Source organism: Tamandua tetradactyla, chromosome X (assembly GCF_023851605.1).
Source record: "Tamandua tetradactyla isolate mTamTet1 chromosome X, mTamTet1.pri, whole genome shotgun sequence".
NCBI lineage: Eukaryota > Metazoa > Chordata > Mammalia > Pilosa > Myrmecophagidae > Tamandua > Tamandua tetradactyla.
The window spans coordinates 116,064,058-116,082,391 of NC_135353.1; the positions used below are offsets into that span (position 1 = coordinate 116,064,058).

At 38.6% G+C, this 18,334-nt stretch overlaps 1 pseudogene; it reads right to left on the reverse strand.

Moving 5' to 3' along the window:
- Window positions 1-11,649: 11,649 nt before the first annotated feature.
- On the reverse strand, window positions 11,650-12,837 carry LOC143672030 (serpin B6 pseudogene; annotated as a pseudogene).
- Between the last annotated feature and the right edge of the window lie 5,497 nt (window positions 12,838-18,334).

The following is an 18,334-nucleotide window of genomic DNA, read 5'->3' on the forward strand; positions in this document are numbered from 1 at the left end:
GGGGCTATCAATAATATGGGATAAGGCGATGGAACTAGTTGATGTTCTGGAAAGGCTGACCCCTCTGGGTTTCAGGACTTATCTGGCCTAGGGAACCCATCTGGAGGTTGTAGGTTTCTCGAAAGTAATCATAGTACATGGAATCTTTGTAGAATCTCAGATAAAGGTGTTTTTTAGGATTAACAGGAATGGCTTTGGATGGGGGTTGGCAAACCATGATAGGTAGCAGTGTCTTACTGTAATTTGCTTAAGAGTAGCCTCCAGAATAGCTTCTCTACTCTATTGGAACTTTCTCAGCCACTGATAACTTATTTGTTATACTTCTTTTTCTCTCTTTTGGTCAGGACAGCATTTCGATCCCACTGTGCCAGCGCCAGGCTCATCCCTAGGAGTCATATCCCACGTTGCGAGGGAGAATTTTATGTCCCATATGGGGGGAGGGTAATGATTTATCTTGCAGAGTTGGGCTTAGAGAGAGTGAGGACACATCTGAGTAACAAAAGAAGTCCTCCAGAAATAACTCTTAAGCATAACTATAGGTAAGCTTAGCTTCTCTACTACATGAATAAGCTTCACAAGAGTAAGCCTCAAGATCAAAGGCTTGGCCTATTGACTTGGGAGTCCCTCATGTTTGAGACAGTATCAGGGGTTTCCTCAGTGGTAAAGTTTAATAGTTCTGTATCTTTTCTCCCATCCCTAAGGGACTTTGCCAATACTTTTTTTTTCTTTTGGGTGTGTGCTGGTCTGAATCTGTGGTGGACCCCAGAAAAGCCATGCCCTTTGATCCTCATTCAACATTGCTGGGTGGGAGCATTTTGATTGTTTCTATGAAGATGTGACCCACCCAATTGTGGGTGGTAAGTTTTGATTAGATGATTTCCATGGAGGTGTGTCTCCACCCACTGAAGGTGGAGTTGCTTGCTGGAATCCTTTAAAAGAGGAGACATTTTGGAGAGAGTCCCTTTTGGTAGAGCCACGTGAAAGTCAGCAGACGCAGCCATGTTTGCCATGTGCCCTTCCAGCTGAGAGAGAAATATTGAATGTCATCAGCCTTCTTGAACCAAGGTATCTTTTCCCAGATGCCTTAAATTGGACATTTCTATAGACTTGTTTTAATTGGGACATTTTCTCGGCCTTAGAACTGTAAACTAGCAACTCATTAAATTCCCCTTGTTAAAAGCCATTCTGTTTCTGGTATATTGCACCCTGGCAGCTAGCAAACTAGAACAGGGTGCATGGTCTGGGAATCGAACCCGGGTCTCCCACATGAAAGGTGAGCATTCTACCACTGAACCACCCGTGAACCCTGCCAATACTTTTTGATTATCTGCTTAACATACTCTGGGATGTATACAGGCATTATATTAAGCTATACAGAATTACAAGCCCTCATTCCCATTCTGGGCTCCCTGTGTTTGGGTTGTTTAAATGAGCTATCCAGACAGGTTGAGTTAGATTATGTGCTTTAGAAAATTTAGGTTTTAGAAAAAATAAATCTCTCTTCCTTGGTCTCATAGAATAGGTGAAGTTCTAAAATACAGACAATGTCCTTCTTACTCCTTGTGCCGGTTTTAAGCTATTATGTACCCCAGAAAAGCCATGTTCTAATCCTAATCCTATCTTGTGGGGGCAGCCATTTCTTTTAACCTGATTCAATATTGCAGTGAAAAACTCTTGATTAGATTATCTTCATGGAGAAATGACATGCCCAATTGTGGGTATGGCCTTTGGATTAGATGGAGATGTGACACCACCCATTCAAGATGGGGCTTGATTCATTTACTAGAATTCTTTGAAAGGGGAAACACTTTGGAGAAATCTCAACTGTAGACACTTGGAGAACAGTTGCTTGTGAACTGACCGAGACACGGATGTTTGGAGATGCTTGGAATGCCGATAGGGAGAGCAAATGCCTAGACACAAGCAGAGCTCAGCAGATGCCACATGACTTCCCATGAGATGCTAAGCAAGCCAGAACCCAGAGTTGTGTCCCGGAGGAGCTAAGTGAAGGCTCACAGATGCTTAGAGAGGAAACCACTGGCATCAAAAGCTGGAAGCACTGGAACCGGGAACAAGGACCTGCAGATTCCAGCCACATGCCTTCCCAGATTGGCCTTCCTTGAGCCAAGGTATCTTTCTCTGGTTGTCTTCATTAGGACATATTTATGGCTTTAGAACTGTAAACTTGTAACTTATTAAATTCCCTTTTTAAAAGCTGTTCCATTTCTGGTATATTGCTTTCTGGCAGCATTAGCAAGCTAATACACCCCTACACTCTGATTTACATTAGTCCCAACCTGATCAGCCTCGTTCTTATCTCTAATTGAAGCCTGGTATCTTTTTCAGTTTCTTTAGCAGTTGTTGTATGTGGCAATGCTGACTTTCAGACCTGCAGAACTTCTACTCTGAGACTTAGTCACACAAGTACTCAATGATCCAGGGAAATACCAGATTATACATATATTGTACAACCTCTCAAAATCTAGAAACGATAATTACAGCTCCAGACTAAATGTGACTGCTATAAGAGCTTACAGTCTAGGCCCCAATTTTCTAAAACAGACCATACAATATTGGCTCTTTTGTTTATGGTCTATTTTTTTTCTTTTTCATATTTTTAAATTTTTATTTATTTTTTATTATCAAACCAAAACAACATACAAGCATAAACAATCTTAACATACAAACGTTCCATGCATGGTGTACAATCAATGGCTCACAATATGATCACATAGTAGTATATTCATCACCATGATCATTTTTTTAGAACATTTGCATTACTCCAGAAAAAGAGATAAAAAGAAAAAAGAAAAAACTCATACATACATTACCCCTTACCCCTCCCTCTATTGACCACTGGTATTTCCATCTACTCAAAATATTTTTACCTTTGTTCCCCCTATTTTTTTTCCTATATCCCTTTCGTTGTTCACTAGTATTTCAATCTAGTCAATTTATTTTAACATTTGTTCCCCCTATTATTTATTTATTTTTAATCCATATTTTTTTACTCACCTATCAATATCATAGATCAAAGGAGCATCAGACACAAGGTTTTCACACTCACATAGTCACATTGTGAAAGCTGTATCATTATACATTCATCTGCAAGAAACACAGCTACTGGAACACTGCTCTACAGTTTCAGGCACTTCCCTGTAACCTCTCTAATACACCGTAAATTAAAAAGGGGATATCTATAAAATGCATAAGAATAACCTCCAGGATAACCTCTGGACTCTGTTTGAAATCTCTCAGCCACTGAAACTTTATTTTGGCTCATTTCTCTCTTCCCCTTTTCAGTCAAGAAAGTTTTCTCAATCCCTTGATGCTGAGTCCCAGCTCATTCTAGGATTTCTGTCCCATGTTGCCAAGGAGGTTTATACCCCTGGGAGTCATGTCCCACGTAGAGAGGGGGAAGGTGGTAAGTTTGCTTGCCATGTTGGCTGAGAGAGAGATAGGCCACATCTGAGCAACAAAAGAGGTTCTCTGGGGGTAACTCTTAGGTATGGCCTATTTTGATCATATAATGTCCCCCAGTTTCATTCACATTGTTGCATGCCTCATGATTTCGTTCCTTTCTGTAGCAGCACAATATTCAATCATATGTATACACCACAGTTCACCATTCTACTTCTCAATGTGTCCTTCAGCCACCTCCATCCATTAGGCATCATGTATAATGTCCATAATATAATATAATATCAAGGAAGTATAATATCAAGGAAGACCTACATAAATGGAAGGACATTCTGTGTTCATGGATTGGAAGGCTAAATATTTTAAGATGTCACTTCTACCCAAATAATTTCAGGTAATTATTCACAATTGCCTAAAGATGGAAGCAACCCATTTGTCCATCAACCAATGAATGGATAAACAAAATGTGGTATTATATACAAAGGAATATTACTGAGAAGTAAGAAGGAATGAAGTCCTGATACACACAGCAACATGAGTGACCCTTGAGAACATTACATTGAATGAAATAAGCCAGATATAAAAAGACAAATATGGTATCTCACTAATATGAACCAAATATAATAAACAAACTGATGGAGTTAATATCTAGGTATAGGTTCCAGAAGATACAATGAGAATAGAGAATAGGGAGCTGATGTTTGATTCATGTAGATTATTTTTTCAGGTTTGAAAAGACTTAGTTTATTTAAAAGTGAGAAGTTTTACTTTTGAACAACTAAGGGTATGCTAAGGTTAACACAGACACAAGCAGTTATTTTACAAACTATAGACTTTTTGCTTTTTACACTGAGTACTTAAAGAAAACTTTGTACTAAGGATGGAATAATAATTTAAGAAAACTTTGTCACTTTAGCAGAAAATTAGGTTTTAGTTTTTCATTAGTACATTATAGACCCATCAATGTTTCTTAACCTTGACCATGATTTCTCTTTCCATGAACCTTCTACAAGCTTCCATATCCATTCAGGTTTTGTCCTACATTTTCCTCGTCATGCAGAAGTTTAAAACAAGGTTAATTTTAAATGTTTGAGAAGTGCATTGAGTTGATGGTAGCATATTATGAAGTGTGTAAAAACAGCACTGAATCGTGTGTGCAATTGTGGTTGAAAGGGGAGGTTTAGGATCATATATATCACTGGGAGGAAAGATGGAGGATGAAACAAGGCACTTTATAACATAGTGAATCCCGTTGTGGATGCTGAAATTGTTTAATAGTACAAATATAAGAAGTTTCTACTATCACTTGGAACAAATGTATGTCACAACTATAAGGTGCTAGTGATAAGGTGGTATATGGGAAAATTACACCCAATGCAAACTATGGGTTATGGAAAAGAGTAATATCTTAATGTTCTTCCATCAATTGTAACAAATGTACCACACCAATACTAAGTTTCAATAGATGGGGGGGGGGGTGTAAGGGTTTTTCCTTTGGGAGCCTTGAAAATGTTCAAAATCGATTGCGGCAATGAAAGCACAGCTCTGTGATTATAGTGAAAGCCACTGATTGTAAATTTTGGATGGATTGTATATTGTGAATAAAACTGTTTTGAAAAAAAATAAGTGACCCAGAAAAGAAATCTTTAGTAAAAAACTAGAAACAAAGTTTTCCAGTCCTATTGGATTCAGGTAGGGCACACCTTAACTAAGAACATCTTTAAAAGTCTTATTTACAAATAGGTTGACAGCCATAGGACCAGGGCTTTGACATGATTCAACCCCCAGAAATTATGGGTAATACATTGTACCAGGTTGGTACAATATGGTAATATTATCTATAGACTCACTAGTGAACCACACTCACTTCTATCCCCTTACATTTGAGTTCAACCTCATTAGCTAACCATTCACCGATCTCTAGCTTCCATGTATCACTAGGTCCCCTATATTCTCTACTATAGGCCCTTACCATGGTCATAAAAATGGAATCATACAGTACCTATCCTTTTGTGTCTGGCTTATTTCACTCAGCATTATGTTCTCAAGGCTCATCCATCTTGTCATGTGTTTCAGGACATCATTTTGTCTTACTGCTGCATAATATTCCATCGTACGTATATACCACCTTTTGTTAAGCCACTTGTCTGTTGATGGGCACTTGGATTGTTTCCATCTTTTGGCAATTGTGAATAATGCTGCTATGAACATCAGTGTGTGAACATTGCTGTTTGTGTCACTACTTTCAGCTCTTCTGGGTATTTACTGAATAGTGCTATTGTCAGAAAACTTGATAGTTTCCTAAGGAATCACCAAATTATCTTCCACAGTGTCTGTACAATTATGCATTCCCACCAGCAGTGCATAAGTGTCCCAATTTCTTCACATCCTCTCCAAAATCTATAGTTTCCTGCTTGTTTAATAGCAGCTATTCTTATAGATGTGAGGTGGTATCTCACTGTAGTCTTGATCTGCATTTCCCTTATAGCTAATGAAAAGGAGCATACCTTCATGTGCTTTTTAGCGATCTGTATTTGCTCTTCATAAAAATGCCTATTCATATCTGAGCCCATTTTATAATTGGGTTGTTCTTTTGTTGTTGAGTTGTATGATTTCTTTATGTATACAGGATATCAAACCTTTGTCTGATGTGGGATTCCAAATATTTTCTCCCATTGAGTTGGCTACCTCTTCACCTTTTTGACAAAGTCTTTTGAGGCATAAAAGCATTTGATTTTGAGAAGTTCCCATTTATCTATTTTTTATTTTGTTGCTTGTGCTTTGGTTATAAAGTTTAGGAAGCTACCTCCTATTAGTAGATCTTGAAGATGTTTCCCTACATGTTCTTCTTAGGAGCTTTATGGTACTCGTTCTTATATTTGGGTGTTTGATCCACTTTGAGTTAATTCTTGTATAGGATTTTAGGTAAGGTCCTCTTTCATTCTTTTGGCTACAATTCTCTATCAAGAATTCTCCACTTGGTTGAATTCTTGATATTCTCACAAGCAGTGTGGACAAACAAAGCTATAGGCTGAGCCCCCAGTCTTGGGGTTTGTTCATATGAAACTTATCCCCACAAAGGATAGGTCAAGCCTACTTAAAATTAGGTCTAAGATTCACCCCCAAGAGAACCTCTTTTGTTGCTCAGATGTAGCCTCTCTCTCCAGCCAACACAGCAAGCAAACTCACCACCCTCCCCTGTCTACGTGGGACATGACTCCCAGGGGTATGGACCTTCCTGGCAACATGGGACAGAAATCCTAGAATGAGCTGAGACTCAGCATAGGGGATTGAGAAAACCCCTAGAATGAGCTGAGACTCAGTATCACCATATTGAAGGTGAACATGATTTAAAGGGGTTGTATGGACCCATGTGTCCCACTCATTAATGCAACAAATATAAATGATTCTTGCATGAACTACTTCAAAGGTATGACTCTTGTACAAAATGCATATACGTTCTGGGTATAGGTGGAAAACTGCTATGGCATGCTATGGTCTATGTTTAACCAAAAAACATCACCAGTACCACAGCAACACCAAGGGTAAATAATGGGGGGAGGGAAAAGAGTTAAGGATAAGTTTAGATTTTATATTTGGTGAGGGTGTGTTTATTGGTTATCTTTCTCTTGGGAAGAAAGAAATTATCTAAAATTGAGAGTGTTGATGGACTGTTGACTTTGAACATTATACATGATGCCTAATGAATGCAGGTGGCTGAAGGATGCACCGACTGAGAAATAGATTGGCGAACAATAGTGGTATACATATGATCAAATATTGTGCTTCTACAAAAAGGAACAAAGTCGTGAGGCATGCAACGACATGAATGAACCTGTGGGACATTTGGTGAGGCAAAATGAGTCAGAAACAGAAGAGCAATTATTGTATGGTCTCAGTTAGAAAATGCTTATAAGGAAACAGGGGCCTAGATTATAAACTGTTATAGCAGTCACATTTAGTCTGGAATGATAATTATTACTTCTGAATTTTGAGAGGCTGTTTTATAGATGTAAAACCTGATATTTAGAGATAAGACCAGATCTGATCAGGTTGGGATTAACGTGATTCAGAATACAAGGGTAAGAAGACATTATCTATATTTTAGAACCTCATCTACTCTTTGAGACCAAAGTAAGAATTATTTTGTCCAGAATCTAAATTTTCTATAGCACGTCATCTAACAAAACCTGTTTGGATAGCTCAATTAAACAATCCAAACACAGGGAGCCCAGAACAAAAATGAAGGTCTTTAATCCTGTATAGCTTCACGTAATGCCTGGATAAATCCCAGAGTATATTAAGTAGATAATCAAAAAGTATTGGCAAATAGATGTCACCTTTTTAGTTAAGGTGTAATGGAGAGGCTGGAGGGAACTGCCTGAAAATGTGGAGCTGTGCTCCAGTGGCCATGTTTCTTGAAGATAATTATATGATGATATGGCTGTCGCAGTGTGACTGTGTGGTTGTGGGAGCCTTGTGTCTGATGCTCCTTTTGTCTACCTTATCGATGGACAAGTAAAACATATGGATTATAAATAAATAAATAATGGGGGAATAAATGTTAAAATAAATTTAGTAGATTGAAATGTTGATGATCGGTGAAGGGGAGGGGTAAGGGGTATGGTATGTATGAATTTTTTTCTGTTTTCTCTTTATTGCTTTTTCTGAATTGATGCAAATGCTCTAAGAAATGATGATGAATATACAACTATGTGATGATTGTGTGAGTTATTGATTATATAACAAGAAAGGAATGATCATATGATAATGCTTGTGTTTGTATGTGGTTATGTATCAAAAATAAAAAATAAATAATTTTTAAAAATTATGGAGTAGCTATACAATGGGAAAAAAAAGTATTGGCAAAGTCCCTTGAAGGATGGGAGAAAAGATATGAAACTATTAAACCTTACCACCAGGGAAACCCCTGATACTTTCTCAAACATTAGGGACACCCAAATCAATAGGTCAAGCCCTTGATCTTGAGGCTTGCTCTTGTGAAGCTTATCTATGTAGCAGAGAAGCTTAGCCTAACTATAGCTATGCCTAAGAGTTACTTCTGGAGGACCTCTTTTCTTGCTCAGATGTGGCCTCACTCTCTCTAAGCCCAACTCTGCAAGTGAAATCATTGCCCTCCCTCCCTCCTATTTGGGACATGACATCCAAGGGTGAAAGTCTCCCTGGCGACATGGGGCATGACTCCCAGGGATGAATCTGGACTTTGCACCATGGGATCAACAATTACATGCCGAACAAAAGGGGGGAAAGAAGTGTAATTAATAAAGTTTCAGTGGCAGACAGAGTTCAAATAGAGTCGAGAGGCTACTCTGGAGGTCAAACTTACACAAGCTTCAGTTGGACATTGCTACCTATCATAACTTGCCAAACCCCAACCAAAACCATTCCAGCCAATCCTAAAGAACACCTCGGGCAATATATAAGATTCTACAAAGTTTCTATGCACTAGGGTAACATTCCAGAAATCTATAACCTCCAGATGGGTCCCTGGATCAGATAAGTCCTGAAACCTAGAAGGGCCAGCCTCTCCAGTAAAGAACATCAACTAGTTCCATCCCCCTGTCCCATATTATCAACAGTCCCCACCAACATGAAAATGTTAGAATGGGCATAGCCCAAATACCCCTAAAGACTGGGAGAAAGATCAAAGTTGATGGTGGTGTTACACAAAGAAGGTAGGGTTTCACAAATGAGTATGATTGCTGAATCATTATATTGATAATTCTTTGAGTCTCCAGTATCTTAGAGCAGCTAGAAATCAAAACCTAAAATTTTGGAATTGTAACCAATACCAAACTCTGAAATCTGTTCTATAAGTAATTGTTGTGCTGTGCTTTGAAATTTATTACTTTTTTGTATATATGTTATTTTTCACACATATACACAAAAAGTTTATTGTGATGATTAATATATATATTCCTTCTAGCCTCCAATGTTCTGGAGCAGCTAGAAGGAAAAACCTGAGATGATGAAATGATAGCCCACGACAAACTCTGGGATCTGTCCTGTAACTAACTGTTGAAGAGTGCTGTGAAAACTATTGCTTTTTCCTTTCTTTGCTATGTATATATGTTATAGTATACAATTTAAAAAGTTAAAAAAAAAGTCTTTATTGAGGTAAATAATTCAATCTACCACAGGTAAGATAATGATAAAAATCCTTCATATTTATTTTGCATTTAAATTTTTTTAATTTTTATTAATAAAACCAATCAACATACAATATGAACATTTTCTTTTCATCACATAGTTGTATATTCATCATCGTGATAATTTCTTAGAACATTTGCATCCATTCAGAAAAAGAAAACAGAAAAAAAATTCATACATACCATACCCCTTACCCCTCCCTTTCATTGATCCCTAGCATTTCAATCTTTTAAATTTATTTTGACATTTGTTCAAAATTATTTGTTTATTTTTTAATCCATATGTTTTACTCATCTGTCCATAAGGTAGATAAAAGAAGCATCAGACACAAGGTTTTCACAATCACACAGTTACATTGCAAAAGCTATATCATTATACAATCATCTTTGAGAAACATGGCTACTGGAACACAGCTCTACATTTTCAGGCGGTTGCCTCCAGCCTCTCTGTTATGCCTTAACTAAAAAGGTGATATCTACTTAATGCGTAAGAATAACCTCCAGGATAACCTCTGGACTCTGGAATCTCTCAGCTGTTGACCCTTTGTCTCATTTCTCTCTTCCCCCTTTCGGTTTAGGAGGTTTTCTCAATCCCTTGATGCTGAGTCTCAGCTCATTCTAGGATTTCTGTCCCACGTTGCCAGGAAGGGCCACACCCCTGGAAGTCATGTCCCATGTAGAGAGGGGAAAATTTTTAAATTCTTATTTATATATAAATATATAAATATATATATTTATAAAGAGAAAAATATAACACACACTCCCAGTTCTATCAAATCTTCACATTTTACCGTATTTATATCAGATTTAATGTTTTAAAAATAAAGCATTAAAGAAAGTCTCCCTGGTAACATGGGTCATGCCTTCTAGGGATGAACCTGACCCTGGCACCATGGGATTGACAATGCCTTCCTGACCAAAAGGGGGAAAAGTAATGAAATAAAGTATCAGTGGGTAAGAAATTCAAATAGTTGAGAGGCTATTCTAGAGGCTACTCTTCAGCTAGATATTGCTAATTACCAAGGTTTATCAAACCCCAACCAAAACCATTCCTGTCAACCCTAAAGAACACCTAGGGCTCTCTGAGATTCTACAAAAGTTTCATGCACAAGATTACTTTCCAGAAACCTACAACCTCCAGATGGGTTCCTAGGCCATGTAAGTCCTGAAACCCAGAGGGCCCAGACTCTCCAGATCATCACCTAGTTCCATCTCCCATCCCACATTATGAATAGCCCCTTCCACCATGAAAAAGTTAGAATGGGCATGGCACAAATACCCCTAAAGACTGAGAGAAGGATCAAAGAATAATGAGTTATAACAGAGAAGATAGGATTTAACAAATGAGTATGACTGGTGAATCATTATATTCATATTTCTTTTAGTCTTCAGTGTTTTGGAGCAGGTACAAGGATAAACCTAAAATTGTGGAACTATAACCCATACCAAACTCTGAAATCTATTCTATAACTACTTGTTACAATGTACTTTGAATTTTATTCCTTTTTTGTATATATGTTACATGTCACAATAAAAAATATTAAAAGAAATTTAGTTTGAAATGCTAGTGATCTATGAAAGGGAGGGGTAAGGGGTATGGAATATATGAATTTTTTTTCTGTTTTCTTTTTATTTCTTTTTCTGAATAGATGCAAATGTTCCAAGAAATTATCATGATGATGAATATGCAACTATGTGATGATATTGTGAATTACTGATTATATATGTAGAATGGAATGATCAAAAGTTAAGAATGTTTGCGTTTGGTGGTTTTTTGGTATTTAAAAAAATGCATTAAAGATACAGTTGAAACCCCTCTGAACCCTTCCCCAGGTGCATTCCTTTTCCCTCCCTGGTTACCATTGTCTTGAATTTTGAGGTCATCATTCCCATGCATCTTTTGTCCTTCAACCTTGCATGAATGTATCCATGAACATTTTATTGTATTTTGTAAACTTTATATAGTTTTGTTTCTTTTTCTTTGGAGTTGCTAAATCAGGCCTTTATTTCTAAATTGTCACCAGTACATTATTAGGGTCACTTGGGGGCAAGCATGCGCTTAAAGGTTAGAGGCAAAGTTGGCCAGGAGAAGGAGGGATGTTCCCTCCAGGACCATTACTCCTTGTGAAGAGGAGACCCGGCTGCAGAAGAGAATGCTTTTGGCCTTGCTGTGCTGGATGAAGAAAAGGAAGGGGCAGTCCGCACAGAAGATGGGGTTGATCCTGATGCAACTCATCATCATGATGGATGCCATGGCCACCACTGCCTCGGTGCCTTCCTGATTGACCTCCACAAAAGACCTGTGCATGACCTTGGACAAGCACAGGCCTTTCTTAGATGACATTCTGGAAAAGTCTGCCCTGGCCTGGTCCAAGGTGTTACTCATGCCCAGGTGGCAAAGGACATCCTCCATGTTGTAGTTTTTCTCCAGTTTAAACTTGGGAAGGAAAACCTCCACCTCTTCATCCATCATGCCGCCCTTGTCCGTTCTATGAATTTCTCATACATCAGCTCTTTCCCCACCATTTTCAAATCGGTGTTTCATCTGGAAGCCTGATGATCATATTCAGCTCCTTTCCAACACAGGGAAGCATCAGAATTTGTGTGAATATTTTCCTTATATAGGTAATTTGAAACTTAGATTTCTTAAACATCATTTGCATAGGTTTCTCCTCATTTTTACTGATTTTGAATGGTCTTTCCTTGGTCTGCTCTTTGTTGAACTGCTTATCCCAGTTTCCTTTGAAGTAGATGGCCTTCACGAGGATTAGGTTAGTCATGGAGTTGATGGAATTGGAAGACAGCAAGTCTCTGATTTGACCTTCTGTCTTATTGGCTATCCAGGTGTGTATGTGTTTTCTGGATGCCTCTGAAGCATTAGCAAAGTGGAGTGCTTTCATTCCTGCTTGATAGAATTTTTGGCAGGAATCTTTAAAAGAGGAGAGGAAATTGCAAGACTTTTTTCCAAAGAGCCTACTGACCCTCCTAAAGCAAGTACTGAGTGCCAGTTTGTTAACTTTCAGTGAGAAGGGTGTGGAAACCTTGGTAAAACATCTCCACCTCCATTTCTGCTTCAAGTGCCTGGGCCATTTGGGCCACGGCGTTTCCCTTGGCCCCCATGAAGACATATCCAGGGCCGCTAAGATGCTTATGGGCGAAAAAAAAAATAGATTGTGTGGGATGTATTCACCCAGCTTTTCAAGAGATTTAAGGCAAAAGTGTCATTTGTTCCTGCAAGAGTATCCATGATGGCCAGCCCTGCAGTTTGTATGCCACTGCCCGGGAGCCAGGTCGGGGGGTGGGGGAGCAGTGGGAGGAGATGGCTATAGTTTTGTTTCTTGAAACCTTACATGTGGTATGAATACTGTGTACCATCCTGCAGTTTGTGTTTTATTACTCAATGTGTTTGGAGGCTTATTTATGTTTATATCTAGAGCTGCATGCTCTAGATATCCCTTGTATTTACATTGTTCTCTCCAGCGTCCAAAGGACTTTAGTATCCACAATCCTGTAATCTTCACAACAACCCTTTTAAGGGGGCATGACAAGCAGTAAGATTACTGAAGAAGAAACGGAGATCCAGAGAGTGATGTGACTTGCTCAAGACCACAAAGGGGGCTCACAAAGCCCCAGTTTCTCTGACTCCCAGCTCAGTCTAATTTCCATTACCCAATTGTCTTCTGGATGAATACTGCAAATCATATCAAGACAGCAAATGTGAGCAACAAGAGGGAAGGCAAGTGGGAGGGTCAGGATAGAAAAGTGAAGATGAGGGTCGTAAGGAAGGACAGACAAGGGAAGGAAAAAACTGAAGGGCAATGCTAGCTAAGGGAACTCTGGCTTTAAAGCTAGCAGTGATTCTCAACCTCGGCTGCTCATTGGGATCACCTGGCAGCTTCAAAAAAATACTGATGCCTGGGGACCTACCCCCAGAAATTCTAATGTAATTGGTCTGCAGGTCTGCCTGGGCAGTAGGATGTTTAAAAGCGCCCCAGCTGATTATAATGTGTAGCCAGTGTTGGGAGCTATTGACTAAAAGCAATTTGACAAGCAGTGAATTGGCTGAGGGGGCACTACTCAATGGCTAGCTTGTTAACATTAATGAGATCTTAGATCTCAAAGACTGGCTTGATAATACAATGTAAATAAGGTATTAAGATCTTAGACCTAGATTCAATCTATAGAAATGGACTAGAATGAGGGAGGTGATAATCCAGATTCCTCAGGGCTGTTCATAGTAGTCTTAAACTGTGTTCAGTTTTCAAGGATTTAACTTGAAGTGGACACCAGCAATTTTCAGAATGAATATCAGTAACCCCCACAGAGCAATATGATTCATTAACATTCCCTGAGTACTTCCTTTATGTAGGCGCTGTGCTGCAAGGAAGGAAGACAGATGGAAAAATCACAATCGTTGCCTTCAAGAAGCTAGATTAATGGACATAAAAAAAAGAAGAAGCTAGATTAATGGACTGAGATAATTAACACAATGAGCTAAGTGCTAAAGATAAGTCCAAGGTGTTCTGGAACTGAGGGCAGAGAACACCTAATTCTAAGTCAGGACAATTGGCAGAGAACCTTAGAGAATGCTTCACAAGAATGGTGCATGAGCTGAGGCTTCAAAGATGAGTAGGAGTTGGTTAAGGGCTAAAATGAGATTAGGGGTTGGGAAAAGTATGTGCAAAGGCTCAGGCATAAGTGTGGCTGCAGAAAGGAAATGGTTTGGCATGGTAAAAGCACCAGGCATAAATATGTGGTGGGGAAGAAACAGGTGATGAGGCTGTGTGCCAGGCCAAGATGTTGGGTTTTACCCTGTGGGCAGCAGGGAATCATCAAAAGAAGGAGTGTGGGGAGAATTGGAGAATACCTTATGGAGAAGAAGGCATCTCAGTTGGGTCTTGGAAGATGAGTAGAAATTCAACAAGCAGAGATATGGGATGGAGAAGACTTCTCAAACCAGGGAGGTGGTGGGTGGGGAGTGGGACAGAAGTAGTGTGAGCAAAGTTGTAGCGGCAGCAATCAACCTGACATGTCAAGTGCAGTATGGAAACCAATAATTTGATAGGAAGGATCAAAATCATCTGAGGCACATTTTTAAAATATCCATGCCTGGGATCTACTCCCAGAGAATATTGTTTCTATAGTCTGGGGATGGGGCCTGGGCATCAATATTTTTTAAGAGCTCCCCAGGTGATCCTAATATGCAGCTGGACTTGAGAGCCACTGCTGTAGGGGTGCTATTGGGGACATGATTGTGAAGGCTAGAGCCATATCACAGTCATTATAAATCAGCTAATGTTTATTGATTGTTAATTATGTGCCAGGCAATTTATGAAGCACTTTTCCTGTATTAATTAATTTAATCCACACAGCTTTATGAGTGTAAGTTCTAGTACACTTATGTTGCAGAAGAGGAAACAGTAATTTGCCCAAAGTCAGTGGCAGGAAGTCTGGTTTCAAAGCATATCCTAGAGGGGCTTGTTCTCCAAGCAAGAGTTCAAACTTTTTTTTCCATAATAATTTTTATTAGTTTAGTGTGTATCCATCCAGCATATACAAGCAAGTACGAATACATATCTTGCCTTTCTTACACAAAAGGTAGCATGCTAAATACTCCATTCTGTACCTTGCTTTTTATTACCTAACAATGTATCCTAGAGTTCTTTACAAATCAGTACATAGACAGCAACCTCATTTTTTGACAGCTCCTTAGCATTCCTTTGTGCATGTGTAACATAATTTATTAAATCTAAGGTTGCTTCCAGTTTCTGGCCGTCGCAATGCTCTAATGAATAATCTTGTATATTCACCATTGTGTGAATCCCCAGAAATGGAATTACTGGGTCAAAGGGTACATGTCATTTTAAAATTTTGATAGATATTGCTAAATTGCATGCGCTGTATTAATTTTGCTTTCCTACCTGGAGTGTGTGACAGTATGTAGGCATGTTTTAAAGAATTACTTAAATTCTGAATAGGTAATATGCATCTGTCTCAAAAACAAAGGTGTACAGTTTAAAGCTTTCATTTAAAGCTTTCTGCCATCATTGTTCCCGGTTGTGCTGGTTTGAAAGGAAGTATGCCCCCTAAGAAAAGCCATGTTTTAATATAAATCTCATTTCTTAAAGGTAGAATAATCCCTATTCAATACTGTATATTTGAAACTGTAATGAGATCATCTCCCTGGTTGATGTGATTTAGTTAAGAATGGTTGTTAAACTGGATTAGGGGATGACATGTCTCCACCCATTTGAGTGGGTCTTGATTAGTTTCTGAAGTCCTATAAAAGAGGAAACATTTTGGAGACTCAGAGAGAGCAGAGAATGCTGCAGCACCACGATGCAGAGTCCACGAGCCAGCAACCTTTGGAGTTGAAGAAGGAAAGTGCCTCCCGGGGAGCTTCATGAAATAGGAAGCCAGGAGAGAAAGCTAGCAGATGATGCTGTATTTGCCATGTGCCCTTCCAGCTGAGAGAGGAGCCCTGACCGTGTTCACCATGTGCCTTTCCAGATGAGAGAGAAACCCTGAACTTCATCGGCCTTCTTGAACCAAGGTATCTTTCCCTGGATGCCTTTGATTGGACATTACTATAGACTTGTTTTAATGGGGACATTTTCTCGGCCTTAGAACTGTAAACTGGCAACTCATTAAATCACCCCTTTTAAAAGCCATTCAGTTTCTGGTATATTGCATTCTGGCAGCTAGCAAACTAGAACACCGGTCTACTCAGTGTCCTCCCTCCCTCCCTCCTCCTGCCATTAACCATTATTATCCATTTATTATGTACACTTCTAGTGTTTTTATTCTCTCCCTCTATTGGATATGGATTTTTTTTGGTCAAAAAAATTTTTTTCATGCAAAAACATTTTTTAATTTGTATGTTTAGTCACTGTCATTATACACTAGGCATTCCTAGATTATACCATCTCAGTCTTTATCATCTGTCTTTCCTTCTGGTTTCATTTGTGCCCCCAGCCCTCCTCTCTCTATCATTCTCACATTCAGCTTCATTCGGTGTACTAACATAATTGTGCTACAATTAGGAAGTACTGTGCTATCCATTTCTGAATTTTTACAATCAGTCCTGTTACACAATCTGTATCCCTTCAGCTCCAATTACCCAATATCTACTCTATTTCCATTTCCTGATGGCCTCTGTTCTTAACTGAAATTCTCCAATTCACTCATTAATGTTAGTTCATCGGATATAGATTTTTTAAATTTATTAATAACACTTTTCAAACATACCCAAAAGTACAGAATAAATCTGAAAGTATGGAATAAAACACTCAGGTCTGATTTACTGCCAAAATAGCTAAACTGAAAAAATTTCTGGGAATAGACTCCAGTGTAAGCAGGAGGGACAATCAAGATAAAGGAAAAAGAAAGTCCAGATAAAAGTGTGGGAGAAAAGAAGTGAGCTATCTCAGAAAGCAAGTTGTCTTATTTTTTTAATTTTCACAAAAACAGAAGAGGGAGCTGTAGAGTCATGAAATTAGAGAAGTTATCCTGTACCATACTTCCCCTCTAAACATTCATGAAAATTAATTTCACAGAAAAAAATGACAGTCAAATCTCATATAAAGTTATTAACAGACAAAAGAGGGAGGAGCATCCCTACAAAATGAGAGCATGCCAAAAAGATGACTATAAAACAAGTGAAAACTTGTCAAATGAACTAAGAGATTTAGAAATGATTCAACATATGAAAGAACAACATAATTCAGAATGAGAAAACATTTTTAATGAGGTAATAGAATTCAAGATAGAATTAGAAATAAAAACTCATTTCATAAATGAAGACTAAACTCAAAGGAACATAAGAGTTCACCCCCCAGAACCTCTTTTGTTGCTCAGATGTGGCCTCGACTGTCTAAGCCAACTTGGCAGGTGAACTCACTGTCCTCCCCCCTACATGGGACATGACTCCCAGGGGTGTAAATCTCCCTGGCAACATGGGACAGAACTCCTGGGCTGAGACGGGACCAGGCATCATGGGATTGAGAAAGCCTTTCTGACCAAAAGGGGGAAGAGAGAAATGAGACAAAATAAGGTTTCAGTGGCTGAGAGATTTCAAACAGAGTCCAGAGGTTATCCTGGAGGTTATTCTGATGCATTATATAGATATCCCTTTTTAGTTTATGGTGTATTGGAGTGGCTAGGTGGAAGTAGCTGAAACAGTTATGGTGTGTTCCAGTAGACTTGATTCTTTTTGTTTGCTTGTTTGTTTAAAATGTATTTTTATTTTTATTATAAACAACAAGCAAACATACAGACATTGCTGACATACAAACATTCTTGCATGGTTACAATCAATGGCTCACAATATCATCACATGTTGTGTATTCATCACCATGATGATTTTTTGAACATTTGCATCTCTCCAGCAAAAGAAAGAAAAAAGAAAAACTCATACATGCCATACCTCTTACCACCCCCTTTCATTGACCACCAGTATTTCAATCTACTCAATTTATTTTAACCTTTGTTCCCCCATTGTTTGTTTATTTCTTATCCATATTTTTTACTCATCTGTCCATAACATAGATAAAAGGAGCACAAGGTTTTCACAATCACACAGTCACATTGTAAAAGCTGTATCATTATACAATCATCTTCAAGAAACTGGAACACAGCTCTACAGTTTCAGGCACTTCCCTCTAGCCACTCTAATATACCATAAACTAAAAAGGGGATATCTATATAATGTGTAAGAATAACCTCCAGGATAATCTCTCAACTCT